The sequence below is a fragment of the Eurytemora carolleeae genome, unplaced genomic scaffold (genome assembly GCF_000591075.1).
Source record: "Eurytemora carolleeae unplaced genomic scaffold, Eaff_2.0 scaffold685, whole genome shotgun sequence".
Classification (NCBI taxonomy): domain Eukaryota; kingdom Metazoa; phylum Arthropoda; class Copepoda; order Calanoida; family Temoridae; genus Eurytemora; species Eurytemora carolleeae.
Genome location: NW_019396592.1, coordinates 132,483 through 147,760, shown reverse-complemented (window position 1 = coordinate 147,760; position 15,278 = coordinate 132,483). Strand labels below are relative to the sequence as shown.

General features: G+C 29.9%; 1 long non-coding RNA gene across 1 annotated transcript; it reads left to right on the top strand.

Annotated features, from left to right (window-relative positions):
* Positions 1-4,405: 4,405 nt before the first annotated feature.
* On the top strand, positions 4,406-7,280 carry LOC111706017 (uncharacterized). The gene is made up of 5 exons (XR_002766121.1): positions 4,406-4,544; positions 5,646-5,683; positions 5,784-5,910; positions 6,692-6,892; positions 7,005-7,280. It is a non-coding gene; the product is annotated as an uncharacterized LOC111706017 (long non-coding RNA).
* The last annotated feature ends 7,998 nt before the right edge of the window (positions 7,281-15,278 follow it).

The window sequence follows — 15,278 nt, the reverse complement described above, 5'->3', positions numbered from 1 at the left end:
CCATAATATTGACCGAAGTAAAGCAAGGGGGGGGGGTTTAAGTAAAAAGATAATATTGACCGAAGTAAAACGGGGGGGGGAGCGGGGAAGAAAAAGGTTAAATAAATAAGGTGTACGAGCAGTGAAACCTATCCAATTTTATGTGCACTTGCTATGTTATATAAAGCCCATTGTTTTACTAATTTATTTAAATTGGGTCTGTGTAAAATCTCATCGGAAAATGATAAAATTAACAATTTGAGACGATTAATTAGCACTCGTCTTCCTACACCACAGTTTTCTAGGTCCTACTGTATGATGAACTGATATTAGATTTATAAGGATAAAATTACTTTAAGTTACAAATTAAAATTATTATGTAACATTTTCTGTGGAAAAACTATGTTGAAAATTCAGCCTTGGCTCTAGAAACACTGAATTTAAGAACGTTAAAATCATAAAAATTTGTTTAAAATTACAATAAAATATTTTTTTAGTAATCAAACAATTTTCAAAAAGATCTGAACTTTGTCACGCACTCTAATTTTCTAATCATTATATCTTTGCAACTTGATGGTGTTACTGTAAACAGTTCATATTTCAAACTTAGAGTTTCAGATCAAACAGAATTCATAGTATGAAATAAGTCTACGACATCGGTTTGCAAAGATATAGGAGCTAGCAAATCAGACTTTGTAGCAAAAACTCGCATTGTTGACTGGTTCGAGGCGGAATTTATAGCTTTAGATACTGCGCGGTCATTTTAACGAGTTTTAAATAAATTGAAAAATCTATAATTAAAAAACTTGCGTTACCCATTTTTAAAATTTAAACAGTGTTTGCTTAAAAAATGTAAATACAAAATTTTATTGTCCCAATGGTTATTGAAAGTAGCTTTAAAGTTAGTTTAGTTTTTCCTAAAATCAAAAGGGGAGGGGGTTTAAGCAAAAAGGTAATATTGACCGAAGTTAAACAAAGATTTAGAACCCGATGTTGTAAACCTTTGATATTTCAAACTCAGATTATTTGATCTAACAAAATTCATAGTTTGAAATATCTAAGGTCTGCAACATTTGGTTCCAAAGATATAGTGATTAGAAAATCAAAGTTTGTGGCTAAGACTCAATTCCTTTTCAAAAGATTTTGAATATTAAATTTAAAGCAAAAACTAAAATGTTGAAAATCCGCCAAATGTTGTTGATAAATAAATCAATCAATAATATGAACAGCTATCCATCAGCTGTCCCCCTTACTTCCAATACTTTACACCAAAAATATTGAAGATATAAATAAAATATAGAAAGAACAATAATTCTTTATATTTTCCCTTTTTCATTATTTCACTATTCTTAGTCATGAAATGGGGGTGTTGAAATTTAGAGAAAAACAAATTAAACTGTAAATTATTCAGCTTAAGGATCCGTACCCTTCAAGGCTTTGTCCAATAAAGAATGAATGAGAAATTCATGTTTTCTCTTAGTTCGTAGTTTAAATTCAATTGGGGTTTCTCTTTAAAAAAATGTATGCTTCTCTAGAAACAATTAGGAAAAATATCAAAATCTTATTTAGAATATATACAAAATCTTTCCAGTTTAAAGGTACAGATGTATATCACCCATGGTCCTATTTAAATAAAGTGTCAAAATTAAACTTTTCATTTAAATATCTATCTTTCTATCTATCTATCTATCAATTATATCTATCTATCTATCTATCTATCTATCTATTTATCTATCTAATATAACTATCTATATATCTATCTATCTATCTATCTATATATTTATCTATCTATCTATCGACAACTTTCTTTGCCTTTATTGCGTTCAGTTCTACATCATTAAAGCCTTTCAGAGTAGGAGGTTCCTAACATTTATACTTCCTATCCTACCATTTTTAATTCTGCATTTTATATTCCCCCAGTTCCTAAATTTGTAAGGATACATTTAGCGCATAGCTAAAGTCTAACACTTTTAAGTGTGTTTCCCCTCTTAAAGATCATGTAATTGTAAAAATACCTATTTTCAAAATAATTCCTTAAGTCACCCCCCCCCCCCTCATTTTTTTGGACACAATTAAAAAAGTATTGGTCTTAGGCTGTACACTTTTCTAACTTTTCTAGATCTTACTTTAATCTAGTAAAACTGGACGTTAATACTTACTTACTCCAGCAACTCGTTTTGCCAACAATTAGACTTCAGTCATTAAATGTTAACATTTAATATCTCTTTGGAAAGCTTTTGACTAAAAAAAGAGTGCAGATTGTAAAATTTTTTGCTAGTTAATTTTTTGCATTTTTTTGCACAGACACATAAATTTCACATTTTATGTTTCATTAAGATTGTTATTTTGGAAAATTAGTTAAAGTTCTTAATTTTAAGAATTTCTTTAACCTCTGTCTCTCAAAAGTGAAAAAATAAAATGTAGAATTTTCTTTTCTATTTTCTGAGAATATTTCTCAATAAATTGGACGCATTTGTCAGCAAAAATAAAAGTTTTCAAACAAAGATTTCCCACTTGAGAAAAGTAAACTATAGGTTTAAAAACTGATGACTTGTTTTGATCTTTTCAGATTAGAAATATAAAATACAAATCATATTTGAAAATACAAAAGTTGTATTTCTGTTTTTATAGACCTTAAAATGTTTACCTAATTAGAGATTTAACAACTAGACATTCGCCGCAAGCGCTTAATTTTGATGATGATTTTTCCAAGACTCGTATCTTCGCAACCTGATAATGGCGAAACCTTATCAAATTTTGAATCTTATCTTTATAAAAATATATAGCAGAGCTAAAAATTTGAAATATCAAAAATTTACTCAATAAATATATAGTGCTTAGCAAATTAAAATTTGAGACAAACTTTTTTGGTTGGAGATCCCTACAGGGAAGGTTTTTGGACCATCAAAACTGAAAAATATTTTTTTGAAAATGCACCCATTCGAATAGAAAATCCGCCAAAATTTGAGAATGAATAAAAATGGCCGATTTTTTTTTTAAATAAATCCATTGAAACTCAATGAATTGAATTTTATTGCGAATGTATATTCTAAGAAATGTCCTGGCCTGGATAAATTCTTTACAATTTATCTCCCCAAGCTTATGTCGAGATAGATTCTGGAGACTTTTGAATAAGAAAAATGAGAAGAATACTGAAAAAAAACCAATTTTCTTTAATTTAAACAAACGGGACTTTTGCAGTAAAATTCGAAACATATGTAATCTTTGATTTGCTTCAATTATTAATGGAAACGACCGCATATGCTGGTTATTAATATTTGTTAAGCTATTTTATTACTAGGCTTTTAGGGCGCTTCGCATCCACCTTCTATCTAAATTGTGAACATGTTCTTTTTGTTAACATTTTAAAACAAAGAAGAAAAAAATTTCGCGGATTTAAAAAAAAAATTAGCGGATTTTCAAGAATTTAAATTTTTTTTACAAAATTAAAACCATTAAAACACATTTTTTTAAATTTTTATCATTCGTAAACATTCCCAGTGGTCACGTGATGCCCCACCAAAAATTTGGGCCCGATCGGTTCAGCAGTTTTGACGTTTATTGGATACAAACAAACAAACAGACACCCAGTCACCCAGTCAGACAAGCCAAATTTATATATAGATGACATTTTACGTTACGTTAAGTTCAAACTTAAACCATATGAGGCTTTCTATACCAATAAAATTTGTATAGAATGAATCTGCACTTTTTTAATTTGCATCACATGCTACTAATAAAAAGTATATTTAAAATTGCTCTTGACGAAATTTGTTTTGGTTTTAAAGCTTATTTGATCAAGTTTCCATTTGATCATTGTTTCCACTATAAAATCAAAACATTTTTATTTAATTGTTACAAAAGCATAATGTTAGCAAGAAAAATATTTGATCATAATAATTCCCAGGGGGTTGATAGTTCTCTACCTGTGTGCTCAGTTAGCTGTACTGTACACTTACGACTGTTTACTAATATTGATATACTATAGGTTAGGTCAGAATCAACTTATAATAAACAAATATGCACTACGCTCTCGGTATAGTTCATGGCTTATACAATTAGTAAAGGATTAGCGTACATCATCACTCTATACATTATAACCTCGTTGTTCATGGCCTATACAATTAGTAAAGGATTAGCGTACATTATCTCCTTTGAATTGTATAAAATGAACTTTAGAGATTACTGTGTAAATATTGATTTTTAAAACTAATTCTTAAGTCAGCTTTTTGTATTATTATTAATAATTTGTATTGCATTTAGCAACAATTCAAGATTTAAACCACGATTATTTTCATTTGACAGAGTTCAGAATATTATTTTGTAAAGAAATGCATAAAAGTTACAAAAAATATTCTAAATCATGGACGACTACAGTTCTGTTAGTTTTATATGTGACATAACAATAAGAAAATAAATATTTAGTTCAAAAGTAAACATCTACAAAAGATAACAATATCTATATAAGGCAGTCTTCAATTGCATCCTAACTCAGGAAGGAACTATTTGCAAGATGCCTATTTGCTTATTGTTCTTGTCCTTACTTGCCTTGCCTCTTTTGCTAGGTAATAACCTTGTTAAATTAAATTTTAAAATGACTACAATGTCAATTTAACCACCTTTTAAAGGGACAGACAGGCTGTGTAAGGTAATTAAACTGAGTATGCACTATGCAGTGTTGTGGACAAATTCTTTAGGATTTATTTGAGACATATAAAACGTTTCCACGATGTATAATTACTGTGTTTGAGTGCATAGTCGACGTTTAAAATCATGAATTTGGTTGGGTACGTTTTCAAAATAGGTTTTTTCAAAATTATTAAATAACGACCACAATAATTAGATTAAAAATTATACTGTAAACTAATCAGATGTTTAGAAACATATTTCTCAAAAGAAAGGAATTGAGTCTTTGCCACAAACCCTGCTTTTCTTAACCCTATATCTTTGTATATTCCAATGTCGAAGACCTTAGATATTTTAAACTTTGAATTCTGTTAGATCAAAACATATAAGTTTGTGTTTTTAAGATATAGGGATTATATATTCAGAGTTTGTGGCAAAGACTCTATTCCTTTGTCAAAAAATCAATGTTTAGTTTTAATCAATAATTATGTTTTCATCATTATATTGAATTTCTTATTTTCTATAAATTTGTTCGCAGATTTCTACAAATTCTTCAAATGTCGTCTTTTCAATAAAAATTCCGGAAAATCTGCAGACAATATATGTGAATAATCAAAGATTATAGAAACTAATAATTGAACAAGATTACTTATTTTCGATGATAATATAAATTTTTATTTTCTCAACCTGTTCCTAAACAACTAATTAGTTTACTGTAGAATTTTGTTTACATTTTTTGTCGTTGTTATTTAATAATAAATTTTTTTTTTGAAAACTTATCCACCCAAAAGTACGATTTTAAACGTCGACTTTGCGCCCAAACTCAGAATTTACCGCATTAAATAGTTTTATATGTCTTAAATTAATCCTAAAGAATTTTTCCACAACACTGCATACTCAGTTCAACTACCTTACATAGCCTATCTGTCCCTTTAAGGAGGAGTTGCATTTCCAAAATTCAAACCCTGAGAAATTATATTTTTGCCTCATATGATTTTTAAATCGATCTGAAATCAAATTTTATTGTATTTATTTTTCAGTGCTGAATTTGATTGTGATACCTGTGTGTCCTTTATAGGTAATTAAACATGAATACCTACCGACCCCTTTCTCCTTCTAAATCAAAAATTGAAAATTGAAAAAAAAATCGTTCTTTTATTTAAAATGTATTACTTAAGACAGATTGAAAAGCCGATGGATCAGTGCTCAACATATTTATGAAGAACAGATTCCAGTTCTTGTTGGCTCTGTCTGAAGACGTATCTGGATGTGAAACCGGAGTAAATAACTGGTGGGAGGGGATTGGTTAGTGATCTATTTGTATAGTATGTTTTCTTTGATATTATCAATACTAGGTGATTTAGGCACTTCACGTTCTTCACACCCCCCAATCCTATTTACCGCTCTCAAATTTTCTTCAATTTTTGGTTTATAAATGGAGCATTTTCAAAAAATAAATTCTAACAAATTCCCAGGCAAAATTTGTCCTTTTTGACCAGCCATAAACCTTTCCTTTGGTCTTGTGAGTTGCCACACACATTTTGAACTTGATCAGAGCTGGGAACTTTAGAATGGATAACCTTTAATCCCAACTACTTAATCCGAATATCCACTGTGGAAACTTTTAATTTGAGCCCTTAATCCACTCTTTTTCTCTCTCTTTGGATATCCGTACATTATTTTCTCCAATGAGAGTGCAGGAATATAGTTCGTAAATTGTATTGACCAATGACAGCTTTGAAAATAAATTCTATATCCCCGAGAGAAATCCGCAATTTCTAACACAAAGAATTTTTGACTAATGTATTAATAAATAAATGGGTGAAAAATTAATTGAAGGCCCTTCCAGTCAGGAAAACGAACCAATCTGGCGTTCTTAAAACCCAATTTGTTGATCTAAATATTTAATCTCAAGACTAACATAATCTCAAGATTGACAAAAACAGACGATTAAGCATTAATCCTGATATCCACCATTCTATAGTTCCCAACTCAGTTCAGCTGTCTAAATGTGTTTTGGATTCAATCAAACAAATCGACACCAAGACAAGCAGAATATGAAATAAATACAATTATTTTTATTCAGCTTCAGCCATGTATCCTGCTGTGACCAATGCTTTTGCTGAACCAGCTTGCAGTAATCTTATTGAAGGATGCACAGAGAAGAAACAGTTTGTCAAAGAACCATGACTGTGAGAACTGTATCACTGTTATCAATTTTATTGCTGATTTAGCAGGTTTAGATGGTTATGAAGTTGGAATTGCTCAAACTGTTGATTTCTTAAAGGTATAATAACTAAAAATCTTATTTAAGTTTTTACTAAAACATATTCAGATAAGAGCATTTAAATTTATTCTGTAATATGATCCAAATAAAGAAGGTTGTATTCTTACATCAGGGAGATGGATATTGTCGTGGGAACGTGGATGCTGTGGCTATGTTGAAGCGATATCCCAGTTGCTTTACCTGTTCTAGCCTCTGTTTTCAATGAAAGAGCAGAAACCCTCTGCTGTGAGTTGAATGATGAAGGATTTTGCTGTTAATCTATGTTGATGGTTTAAACATGAATTATTGGTGTTAAAATAGATCACACATCTAATAATTTAATATGGTATTTATTTACTAACAAGATTAAATATACGTTGAAAGATATAAAAATGTAGAATGATGAGGAGTATAGGGCTTAGTGTCACTAACAGAGATTAGTGGTTTTTTAAGGGACAAACTGGGTTTCCTGTTAACGATGCCATCGTTTCGAAAAATTAAAGAACGAATTATAATGTGTACTTAAAAATATAACTATATATAAATGCATCAAATTGAATTCAACACCCTGTAATCTATAATATAGTGGAAACCCAGTAATTATACATCATTAAAACGTTTTAAATGTCTCAAATTAATACTAAAATAATTTCTCACTACCATAAATTGGCAGTCACTCCATTTAAGGTAGATTACTGTAATAGTTTAGGTAAATTCCTGCATGCCTAATTTTTAAGACAATGTGGTCACCTTTTCTTTTGGGTTTCCCCTCAGTTTTTATATTTTTTTGGTCCATCTTTCTGAACTGTAGATTAGGTATCCAATACAAAATTAAAGTTTCTGTTATTCCATTCCAAAGCGCACATTTCCTTATCTTAGCAACCTAATGGTGTAAACCTTGGAAATGTCCAATTTAGACTCCAAATATAAAAGAATATAGGGGCAAAGAAGTGGAGCCATATATATGATATGACATGTTTATAAAAGAAATATATATTTTTACTTTGTCATTACTTTGTTATTAAGTAAATAATGTAACGCAAATTATTATTGTCAGTGTCGAATTTGTATTTTTTAGTGCTCCATCTATTATTTCTTCTAGAAATTGAGACAATATAGAAGAAAATAAATCTTGGAAAAAGACAGATGGATAAAGGCAGAATCCAACAGATAAAATCTTGATTTATTTCAGCTCTATACAGAAGCTCTATATATATAATATACTTTATATCAGGGAAATTAAAGGGACTGAACACTTCATTGAAAATGTACCTCAATTTATGGAAGTTGCATGTCACGTTCACCATGGATTACCTTAAACACTGTGTATGATTAAAATGATTTTTAAGTTTTTTCAATTAAAAAGAATTATTTTAAAACATATTTTCTCCATTAATTTGAACTTACACAATCTATATTTTTTCATTTTTGATTCCTTGGAATGTTTTAAAAGGAAATCAGAATTTACAATTTAAATTTCATTTTTTCATTTGTGCGTAATCAGAGCCATATAGAAACCAATAAAGTTACCAGGATAATTAAGAATAATTTTTGCTTGTTGGGATTAACTAAGTCAAATAAATCTACTCGTCTGTGTAAATGAGATAGAAAAATACAATTAAGTAACCCCCCCCCCCCCCCCCCGCTTGTCCCCCATATTTCCTATCTCACATAGAAGATAAGGATATATTTAGAAGTATTTTCAACTTTTACAAAACAACTATTAAAACTTTTCTGTACTTTTCATTTTATTTTTAACCAAGATCTATTTCTTTTTCTCTGCTTTGTATAATATCATTGCATAAAAAATCTGGTGGCTAGTTGATGGAAGTACATACAAAACTAAAGTATATATGCACGAAAGATTAAAATGCTGTTTTCGATTGTATATACCACGTCGAGCAAGTTAGATTGAAATGTTTTCAATAAAAACTCCTCTTATTCAAGAGCTATTGAGAAGAACAAACCTGTTTTAAATTTCTAATATGTAACCGGAAAATATTGTTGTTTTCTACGAGGTCACAAAGTTGTACCAGTGATGTCGCATAAAAGTTGCCTTCTTCTTCTGCTTATTAAACAGCTATTGAGAAGAACAAAAATGTTTTGAATGTCTAAGGAATTGAGTCTTTGCCACAAACTCTGATTTTCTAATCACTATATCTTTGGAACCAAATGTTGCAGACCTTAGATATTTTAAACTATGAATTCTGTTAGATCAAATAATTTGAGTTTGAAGTATCAAAGGTTTACAACATCGAGTTCTAAAGATTGGGTTTATAAAACACGGATTATACAATCCCTAGAAGGTATCAAAAAGGTAGAGAAAAGGATTCCAAATCCCTAGAAGGTATGGGAAAAGGTAAACGGATTCCCCAATCCCTAGAACGTATCAAAAAGTTAAACGGATTCCACAATCCCTAGAAGGTATCGAAAAGGTAGAGAAAAGGATTCCATAATCTCTAGAAGGTATCGAAAAGGTAAAGAAAAGGATTCCATAATCTCTAGAAGGTATCGAAAAGGTAGAGAAAAGGATTCCATAATCCCTAGAAGGTATGGAAAAGGTAGAGAAAAGGAAATTTTAAAAATCTTTTTGTTATGTAAAAAAACATTCTGGAAAAAAATGATTAAACAATAGATTTGAAATATTAATACATATTTTATAACTATTATTATTGTTGTTTATATCAAGTGAAATTTGATTTGAATATTTAAGAGAGCTGGGAGGAGAATAGACAGATAAGTAGACATTATTTGAAATCTGCCCATCAACTAACAGTTCCCTTGGGACTCAGATACACAGATAGACAGACAGACACAGGAACAGAATAATAGACAGATAAGTAGAAAGTAGACATTATTTGACATCTGCCCATCAACTAACAGTTCCCTTGAGACTCAGATAAACATATGGACAGACAGACACAGGAACAGAATAATAGACAGAAAGTAGACATAATTTGACAATTGCCCATCACAGGAACAGAATAATAGACAGATAAGTAGATATTATTTGACATCTGCCCATCACAGGAACAGAATAATAGACAGATAAGTAGACATTACTTGACAGCTTTCCGTCAACCAATAGTTTCCTTGGGACTCCAATACACAAATAGACAGACACAAAGAATAATATACAGATAAGAAGGCAAAATTTTTTTAGAAAGTCAGAAAAAATAGAGATGTATAGAAAAATTCAATATGACTATTATGACATATAGATTGTTAGACAGATAGGTTAATAGACAGATAGGTACACTAGACAAGGCTAGACATGAGGAATAGATATTATTGTTATTTGATAAAACACTTACCTTAACTTAACTTAACATTTTCAAACTTCAATAAAGTAAACATACATGACTTATTTTTGTTTTAGGAAAAAATTGAATAAAGATCGACCATTCTTTTTAAGGTTAGTTTTTTTAGTTATTCTTTAATTTGGTAGCCATTAAGTACAATACTGAAATGTTCTTCAAAATTTCTAAAAATAAAAAATAAATTAGTTATGAAAGCATTAATTAACCCTTTTCCTGCTGGGGGAGGGGATGGGGTCAAATTAAATGTTTTTTTTTAAAGTATTGCTTAAAAACTATCAGAACTGAAAACTTTAGATTGAGATATCCTTAATCCTGATTACTTAATCTGACTATCCAATGGACACACTTTTTATTTTCTTCTTAAACCGTTCTTTCTTTGATATAGAAGAGAAAAATCAAAACAACCGGTTTTTTAAAATTAGAGAGTTCCTCCCATTTCTGTATATATTAATCTTAAATGGCGCGCAAAATTTCAAATTTATCGGCTTCATAAACGCGACTCTGTTTGGTTGAATTTTATACACTTTTTAGGATACAAGTACAAGATTAGGTTAGTTTTGATATCTAGATATCCACCATTCTAAAGCTTTCAGCTCAGGCCTTCTTGGCTTTTGAATAGAAAAGTTTTTTAAAAGTTTACCAAAAAATATGATAAAAATAAATAGATTTTATATTTGATAATTCTTATGTTTATTGTCTTTAATAAATATCCCGAGTAGTATTTCCACCAATACATCAGATGCTTCAATTAGTGTATATCAAGCAAACAAGAAAAATGCATAAATAATAATTAATAAACATCTTATAACATACATATTTTTTCCTATGAATATCAGGATTATGTTTTTTGCTGGGTTATTGAAACAAATTTCGTAATTGTAATTGTATATGTTATTGTTTATACTGATACAGTGATATTCTATACATAACGGAATAATGTAAATTGATTGATGACTTTTTAAGTCGTCTTTGACCTAGATTGCGGCAGTCATCATAGATATGCATCCTATATGCCAAGCAAAAATGCATAAATAATAATTAATAAGCATCTTAAAATATATATTTCTTTTTCTATGCATACCAGATTTTTATAGGTCATTGAAAAGCATGATTAAAACGATTTTTTCCTTCTTCAAAATTTCGTAAACTGTATTTCCTTATGATGCATTATGATGCCTAAAAACAATCTAAAAGTTTTGAAAGCTGGGATGGTTACTTTCTAAATCTAATGAATTGTTTCGTTTTAAGTTACAATTGTAAACTAAGTTGCAAGCGTATTGTTCTGACTACATGAGATATGATTTAAAGTCAGTTGTTGAGTTATATCTTTTCGAAGTTTGAGACATCTTGTTTTCTTTACTTTAATCTTATTTAGATATAAACTTTATGGTAAAGTCATGCTTTGTGTTGTTTACTATGTACTATTTATATAATAATATAATAATAAAAAGTATAAAAAAATAATGACATTTATAAATTTTTAATTGCGTTCAAATCACACAGCACTAGGGTTTCCAGCGAATGAAATTTTTCGCGAAAAAATGTGAACATTTTCGTTTGTATTTCTCAAACGTTTTCGTGAATTTTGGCAACTTTTCGCGAAAATGAATTTTGTGAAAAAATGCGAAAACAATGCTTTTATTTGCGAAATTATTTTCTTTTTTCGCTGAAGATCCTACGTGAGACTACGTTAGCGTACTGCCTTTTACACATCATTTACATGATGTATAAAACTGAGTTTGCTGTCTTGAATGATCAGTTAAAGGTGTAAAGGGTACCGTTGTGAATCCAAGGTATCTCTCCTTAAATGGAAGATTATTTAAAATTTCGCTAACAGTCCATTTAAAGCCATTTTAGAAATTTTCGATCACCTTCCCCCCAAAAAATGGTAAATACAAAAACATGTTATATCTGAAAATGAGATAAAGTTTTCTGTACAAAATCTGTTAGAAGAAATGTTTATGATTTATGATTTGGATTAAGAAAGTGTAAGAAACTAAAGTGAGGCATTGTTGGCATATTCCTTGGTTTTTCACCCAACCAATAGGGATGGAAAACTTCGTGTTTTTTTCAGAAATCATTTAAAACTTTTCGTTAATGATGGTAAACATTATCCAAACGGACAAAACTTTCAGAAAATTTTTTTTGAAGGAAGCTGTTTTTAGAAGCTTAAGAGAAAGAATTTTTGATTTAAAACTTTTTTAGAAAAATTGTATCACAACTATAAAATACAGGATGTTCCTCGAAACATGGCAGTTGGAGAATAGTTTAGAATGTCTTCTTCCATATACTGTATTAAATATATGCAGTTATATTTAACTTTGAAATCGATTTTACTGAATAATATTGCTGCCATGAAATATTTTTTTCCTCGTTGGCATCAAACAACTTGACATATTATGGAAGAAGACATTTTAAACTATTCACCAATTGTCATGTTTCGTAGAACATCCTGTAGCTTCATTTAAAAATAGTTTTTTCCTTTTACTTAAAACAAAACAATCTTCACATTATAATCTCCTTAGAAGGAGCTGATTCATTTTGTGTACCGTCCTGTTATATAGCTTGTATGTGTACAGATTGCTCAAGCTGCTTAAAATCGGCCTTGTATCTGAAATAAAGTGAATTTCAAATAGAATTTTTCTTACAGCTCAGCAATAATTTTGAAAATCTTTCTTAAACCAGGCCCATCCCTATCTACCATCTTGTTTTCTTGTTGGTTCAAGGCCCATCCCTATCTACCATCTTGTTTTCTTGTTGGTTCAAGGCCCATCCCTATCTACCATCTTGTTTTCATGTTGGTTTAAGGCCCATCCCTATCTACCACCTTGTTTTCTTTTTGGTTCAAGGCCCATCCCTATCTACCATCTTGTTTTCTTGTTGGTTCAAGGCCCATCCCTATCTACCACCTAGTTTTCTTGTTGGTTGGAAGTAAAAGTAATTAAACTGGTCTAATTAAGAGAACAACAAATACACAACTTCAGACATACAATCTAACATTAGACATACAATCTAACATTTCACATACAATCTAATATTATACATACAATCTAACATTAGACATACAATCTAACATTTCACATACAATCTAATATTATACATACAATCTAACATTAGACATACAATCTAACATTTCACATACAATCTAATATTATACATACAATCTAACATTAGACATACAATCTAACATTTCACATACAATCTAATATTATACATACAATTCAACATTAGACATACAATCTAACATTTCACATACAATCTAATATTATACATACAATTCAACATTAGACATACAATCTAACATTTCACATACAATCTAATATTATACATACAATCTAACATTAGACATACAATCTAACATTAAACATACAATCTAACATTAGACATACAATCTAACATTAAACATACAGTCAAACATTAGACATACAATCTAACATTAGACATACAATCTATAACATTAAACATACAATTTAACATTAAACATATAATCTAACATTAGACATAAAATCTGACATAACACATGCAATCTAACATTAGTCTTAAAATGTAAAATTAGACATACAATCTAATATTATTAATCATACAATGTAACATAAGAAAAACAATCTAACAATAGACACATAATGAATCATTAGACATACAACCTAACATTGTACATACAATTTAACATTAGACATAGACATACAATCTAACATCTTCTATATAATAAAACAACCAGTGCATGTATATGTTGCGTATAGCAGGCCAAACGGCTGGACCGGTTGGGCTGAAATTTGTTGTGGACACTCATGGATGTTCGGAGGGTATTATAAGCTAAACAAATTTGGTTTTTTTTCAATATTTTTAAAAAAAATTTTTTTTCACAGCCAACGCCAGGCCCTTTAGCTAGTTAGACATAAAATCTAACATTAGACATACAATCTCACATTAGAGATACAATCAAACCTAAGCCATACAATCTAAGATTAGATGCAATCTTAAATAAGATACAATCTAACTTAAGATGCAATCTGACATTAGAAATGACATTTTAACAAAAGACATAAAATTTAACAAAAGACATAAAATACAACCTTGAACATAAACTTTAACATTGACATACTATCAAACATTAGACATTCAAACATTAGACATATAACCAAGCATTAGACTCAAAATCTTAAGACATACAGTGATAATCAGAAAACTCTGGAATAGAAGTCGACTTTTAGGCTAAAGTTATGACTTAAAGCCAGAATGCAGTGTAAACAGACCCATTTCACTTAATAAGTGATTTAATAAATCACTTGTAAATCTTTCCACCCCCTATCCATATCCCCCCTTAAAGGGGGGGGGTAAGGGGGAAAATAAGATAAACCCAAAAGTAGTGAATGGGGGAGGGGTGAAAAAATAGGATGCATTCTAGGAGAAAATTCTCTTAGTTTTATTTTAAGCCTGTGTCGATGAGATTGAGGGATAATAAATAACCAACAGATCTTTTGCATGGATATTCTGTAAGTATTTACACATATTTCAATGCTAATATTCACTATGAAGGATATACAGGTACAGTGCATTCAATTGCCTCATAGTTTTTACAAATATTGTACAATTGCATAAGTAAGTTTCGTAGTTTACAGTTTGATACTTTGGAATGGTCTTCCAACATAAAATTACAGTCCTATTTACTGCTGTTACAAACGCGATACTGCCGAGGAGGCTTACAGGCCCAATTCAAGTTAATCCAGTGTCCTTGTTGAATATAAATAAACATGTCTTTGATATCATTGATTATTTTTAGATATATACTTTTTAATAACCCTCCTGCTCCCAAATCTGTCTTCAAAATTTGTCTTTCCATGCAAATTTTAATTGTAATCAATTTACAACAAAAAATTATAACAATTCTTAGAAACTAATTTGGCTTGAGAGACACCTAGTGGTGAAAAGTTTAATCTTACTGTCTAAACAAATCCTGTAAACACATTCCGATCCGACCAATCAAATCCCGCAGGAACACACGTTCGTCCAATGAGAGAGCCATGAATTTAAAAATTGTGGAATTCTCCAGACAAAAATTCTGTTGTGGAGGCCAGGTGTGTCTAATT